General features: G+C 38.7%; 1 protein-coding gene across 1 annotated transcript in view; it reads left to right on the top strand.

The window, feature by feature from the left end:
* The first annotated feature begins 1820 nt into the window (after nucleotides 1–1820).
* The window catches only part of carhsp1 (calcium regulated heat stable protein 1), a 50939-nt gene continuing 46759 nt past the window's right edge, over nucleotides 1821–6000 (top strand). The window contains exon 1 of the mRNA XM_061884060.1: nucleotides 1821–1989. The gene's annotated coding sequence lies outside the window, so the exon portion shown is untranslated. The remainder of the gene's footprint in view (nucleotides 1990–6000) is intronic.

The raw sequence follows: 6000 nt of genomic DNA, 5'->3' as shown, positions 1-6000 counted from the left end.
ATAAATCATGCTTGTCAGGAAAATAGAAGGTTTTCAAAATATTAAAAAAATATATTTTCTTTTGATTGATTGATTGATTGAAACTTTAATTAGTAGATTGCACAGTACAGTACATATTCCATACAGTTGACCACTAAATGGTAACACTCAAATAAGTTTTTCAACTTGTTTAATCAATTCATGGTAAAAGAGAGCAGCACTTTGTGCATACTTTCTACCATTTTGCAGCATACATATTTTTAAATTCTAAAAAAAAAATACATCAAAATGGTGATGAATAAAAAAGTTACTGTACTATTTCTGTCTATCTGTGTTGGCCCCGCGCTGAGCTGGCGACATCTGCAGGCATGTCTTATTCAGCATGTGTCTTACTTGATAAAGAATAGCAATAGATTTGGATATTTTTCCTTTTATATATTAAATATGCAGTTTCCAACACAGTTTATGATCAATTATTATTCCCAAGAATTTAGTTTCATATACTCTAACAATTTCCACTTGATTTAATTTTAATTTTGCTTCACAATTTGTCCTTGCACCACTAAACACCATAAATTTAGTTTTCTTATCATTTAATGATAACTTATTAATATCAAATAATTTTTTAGCTGAATTAACTCAACCTCTATTATCCTCAACACTTCCTTCAAGTCTTCTCCTGAACAATATACATTTGTATCATCTGCAAACATAATACATTTCAATTTATTAGATACTGAACAAATATCATTTAGGTAAAGTATAAATAACTTAGGTCTCAATACCGAGCCTTGTGGAACACCACAAGTTACTCTTCTTGGCTGTGATTTAATCGTATTAATTTCCTCATATTGAGATCTATCTGTCTATCTGTGTTGGCCCCGCGCTGAGGTGGCGACTTGTCCAGGATGTACACCGCCTTCCGCCCGAATTCAGCTGATATAGGCTCCAGCACACCCCGCGACCCCAAAAGGGACAAGCGGTAGAAAAATGGATGGATGGACTATGTAGTGTTATGAAAGCCAGGCTTTTTTTTTCTTTTTTTGTTTTTTTAGCAGTTTCATTGTCATAACAGCTGACTAAACAGACAATACAGTTTTAAAATGTAGCACTTAAAACCAAACCTGATGTTGACCTATTGTTGTTGTTGTTTTTGTCTCTGTCTAATCCCCCTCTTGTCCCCACAATTTCTCCCTTATGTCTTCCTTTTTTCTCGTTCTATCCTCTCCTGCTCTGGCCCGGCTGCACAAAATGATAATATAAATACATTTAATAAAGTCAAATACAAATAAGGCAAAAAGAGAAGTATTCTACACTTTTGTAAAGTAAATCTGAACAGCTGATATGGGCATCCACTTCAACTATAAGATTTGCCTGAGAAGCTGGAACAGGACAAAAAAAATAAGAGCATTTTGTACATTACTAATTTGCAGTAGTTTGTAAAAAAAATATAACAACACATGGCTCAATTAAATTTTACATTAGAATAAACAGTTTGAAATGAAATCGGGTTAACGCTATAAACATATTTAAAAACATTTAATGTAAAAACATGAGGTGGCGACTTGTCCAGGGTGTACCCCGCCTTCCGCCCGATTGTAGCTGAGATAGGCGCCAGCGACCACGAAAGGGAATAAGCGGTAGAAAATGGATGGATGGATGGATGATTACAGTGTAGTGAATTCCTTCTTGTTTTTTTAAAGTAGATGCGAACATTTACATCATTTTACATGCGTGTTTTAGTCATGACAAACGGCACGGTTTTGCGTGAACGCTGGAGCCGTACTTACGGTAAATCCTCATGGAATGACGTCACCGTCCAGGCAGCCCCGCCCATTTAATAGAAGCGCGAGAGTCTGCAAGTGCAGAAGTTCCTGGATTCTCACCCGGAATCGTCGGACGCTTTTTTACGCAACTACCCAAACCTGCTCGACTCAACTTCAGTTTACCTTCATATTCCTCCTTTTATTTGGCTCCTGTTCGCTCTTCGGCGTCCCGGTGAAGCAGACGGTGAGTGACACAGAACAACACGCCTTTATTCCGAAAATACCGTATTTTACTGCTTAGATAGCAACCATATGCTAACTAGAGTGGACTTTCAGTGCTTGTTTATTTGTGCTTGTTATTATTTAGGCCATTTTTGGTTGTGTTGGCACTCTGTCAACAGTTGCAAATTTAGTTGCTTTTGTACCAGTTGCTTTCACTGCAAAGTGTTTCTGATAATAATGATAATATAATCATGATTTAAGCGTTTTCATTCTTTCTGCAAACTCACCACTCTAATAAAAGTGCTGGATGATGAGCGTCAATAACAGGGGTGTCCAAACTGTCGCCCCGGGGCCATTTGCAGTACACACTCCGTTTTTTGCTGGCCCTCTGTTAGCCGAAAGTGGAAAACGTGCCCGCTTCTAACATAGAAATTCGGGTTCTTCGTGAGGCTGGGTGATATGGCCTTTCTTTAAAGGCCTGCTGAAATGAGATTTTCTTATTTAAACGGGAATAGCATGTCCATTCTATGTGTCATACTTGATCATTTTGCGATATTGCCATATTTTGGCTGAAAGGATTTAGTAGAGAACATCGACGATAAAGTTCGCAACTTTTGGTCGCTAATAGTAAAGCCCTGCCTTTACCCGAAGTATCTGCGCGTGATGTCACGAGGTGCAGGGCTCCACACATATTCACATTGTTTTTAATGGGAGCCACCTGTTGCGATCCGTGACTCGGATCTTCACATATTATTGTTTATTTTTCCATCTTTGTTCTCATTCTCCGTTTAATCCGTTTATTTCCCGTTTAATCCATCACCATGGTTTATTTGTTTCAGCTGTTACTCCCGGTTCCTGCACACCTGTTCCCTGTTAATCACCTTCCCTTTTTAAGCCTTCCTCTTTTCATTCTTCTGCCTCGGACTCTAGCTTGCTTTAACGCAACGTTACGCGACTGTATTTTCTCGCTAGCTCATATGCTAAGCCACCTGCTATTTCTTAGCTCTCATTCTAATTCTATTTGTTTTAAATTTTGTGAATTCATGCCAAGTGTTAGTCTGTTTGTACTTCCTAGCTCACACGCTAGCATCTTTTGTTTGCCATTTGCGTAGCTTCAGTGTTTTTTTGTTTCATAGCTCCTTTTGTTATTCAAATAAATATTTAAACCTTACCTTTGCTGTGTTATCGTTCGACGCATCCTCGAGGGAATCAACCCGGCACCACAATGCCGAACAGGCGTAACACCACCAGCAGTAAGAGCAATTCGGACCGAGAAAGCGACAATTTCCCCATTAATTTGAGCGAGGATGAAAGATTTGTGAATTAAGATATTGATAGTAAAGGACTAGGGGGGAAAAAAAGCGACGGCAGTGTGAGCGTTTCAGATGTAATTAGACACATTTACTAGGATAATTCTGGAAGATCCCTTATCTGCTTATTGTTTTAATAGTGTTTTAGTGTGATTCCAAAGACATACCTCGAGGTCGGATGGCTGCGGTGAACACGCAGTCTCAGAAAGAAGCCGAGGAGCCAAGCTCACAGCTGCCTTTTAAACAGCTACTGCAGGAGGAAGTCCCATAATCTACTGATTTCTCCAGTAAGACTTAATATCACAATTTTCCCTTTCAAAGACATGCTGGTTGACGTAGAAAAAACATGTTCGCTTGACCTCTCTGCTTCACAACAAACAAAGAAACACCGGCTGTGTCTCGGTGCTAAAGACAGCTGCAATCCACCGCTTTCCACCAACAGCATTGTTCTTTAAAATCTCCTTTATTAAATGAACAAATTGCAAAAGATTCAGCAACACAGATGTCCAAAATACTGTGTAATTATGCCATGAACAGAGATGACTTTTAGCCGTGTTTGGTGCTGCGGTAATATGTCCCCTGCAACCCGCGACGTCACGCGTACGCGTCATCATTCCGCGACGTTTTCAACAAGAAACTCGCGGGAAATTTAAAATTGCAATTTAGTAAACTAAAAAGGCCGTATTGGCATGTGTTGCAATGTTAAGATTTCATCATTGATATATAAACTATCAGACTGCGTGGTCGGTAGTAGTCAGTTTCAGTAGGCCTTTAATATCTCTGTATTTTCAGGCCATATCGCGATACACAATATATATCTCGATATTTTGTATTATATTACATATAATCACAGCAGTATGATGATTCTATGTGTCTACATTAAAACATTGTTGTTCACACTGTATTAATATATGCTCATTTCAAACTTTCATGCAGAGTTGTGCTGTGACTTTTTCCACCAAGTCACAGCATTTTGAAATGTTTCTATTTTGTAACAAAAATACTGAAAATAAACATTGCATACAGTACAGGCCAAAAGTTTGGACACATCTTCTCATTCAATGGGTTTTCTGTATTTTCATGACTATTTACATTGTAGATTGTCACTGAAGGCATCAAAACTATGAATGAACACGTGGAGTTATGTACTTAACAACAAAAAAAATGAAATAACTGAAAACATGTTTTATATTTTAGTTTCTTCAAAATAGCCACCCTTTGCTCTGATTACTACTTTGCACACGCCTGGCATTCTCTCGATGAGCTTCAAGAGGTAGTCACCTGAAATGGTTTTCATTTCACTGGTGTGCTTGAAGCTATTTATTTAACCCACAACAAGGAAATTACAGCATTACAGCTGCAAAGAAAAACAAAAGAACAAGTACACAAACAAAAATAAGACTAAAAATTAATAAAAAACGCACAAAACCAAATATCGTGTGGAATTATTTCCAGAAAAACAACAAACTAGCAACAGGTGTCATATTGACATGTGTTGCTGTTAGTTGCTTGAGGCAGACATTGATGGAAAGTTTTTTTCCTGGATTTAGTGTGCATGTTGCATCAACACTCTTGCCTTTAATTTCCATCCATCCATCCACTTCCTACCGCTTGTCCCTTTCGTGGTCGCGGGGGCTGATGGAGCCTATCTCAGCTGCATTCGGTGCGGAAGGCGGCCTACACCCTGGACAATGAGCTGAAAGTAGTACCGGTACTTGCAGTTTGAGAACGCTACAGCACCTTTGAAACTTCCCCGGTCGGGCTTATCGCAATTACCGCGGGTCTTGTTGTTGCATGCAGTGAGACATCTTGAGCAGGGCATGATCCACCCACCCAGTCATGAGCGCATTTACAACGGCGCCATCATCCCCACCCCTGCTCTTCCTCCAGCCAGAACCTGACACCTTGCGCTTCATTCAACCAAACTGCGGTATCGCGCCACTTCACATTCTCGGTAACGGCAAGGGCGTTGCAACGATGGGAACAATAATTAGATTACTCGTTACTGAAAACAATAACGCCATCATTACCAACACAACATACTGTAGGATGACAGTAAGTGTGTGTCAGTAATTTTATGTGTGGTGTGTTGTTGGAACTTGCCCTATACCGTAAAGTGAAACTGATCGTTATAGTTTTTAGTATGTCCCGTTTATAAAAAAAAAAGAAGCTCTACACTCTGTAACTCATATTAATACAATCTACCACTCCATTTAATGAAAACTATTGTATCAAACGTAACAATCATGTTAATTGAGTAACTGTAACGCGTGCAGTATGTTGGTATTTTTCTTACCATCTAGGGAGCTTTTGCACTGTAGTTACTAGAGGTGGGGAAATAATCAATTTTAGAATGGATTAAAAAAAAACTCAATTGATAATCGGTTTGTTTATCATAAAGAAAGTACCGGTTATGCAGACCGTTATAAAATTTGGCTGACTGCAACAAGCCACCTCATCGAGAGATCCGACCAGCTCCTTTACGATCGGGCACTTATGGTCCAGTTTTGCACACATTTTCATTAATTTAATAAATGTGGGAATTGATTCAACTGTTTCCTTTTCCTAAGGAATAGTTGTAAGTAGGGCTGGGCGGACTGTCTCAGAGAATTAGAATATTGTGATAAAGTCCTTTATTTTCCTTAATGCAACTAAAAACATGAAAATGCCATATATTCTGGATTCATTACACATCAACTGAAATATTGCAAGCCTTTTAATAT

This window comes from Nerophis ophidion, linkage group LG23 (genome assembly GCF_033978795.1).
Source record: "Nerophis ophidion isolate RoL-2023_Sa linkage group LG23, RoL_Noph_v1.0, whole genome shotgun sequence".
Lineage (NCBI taxonomy): Eukaryota > Metazoa > Chordata > Actinopteri > Syngnathiformes > Syngnathidae > Nerophis > Nerophis ophidion.
Note: the sequence above shows the minus strand (reverse complement) of the source record. Positions and strands in the feature narration are given on the sequence as shown.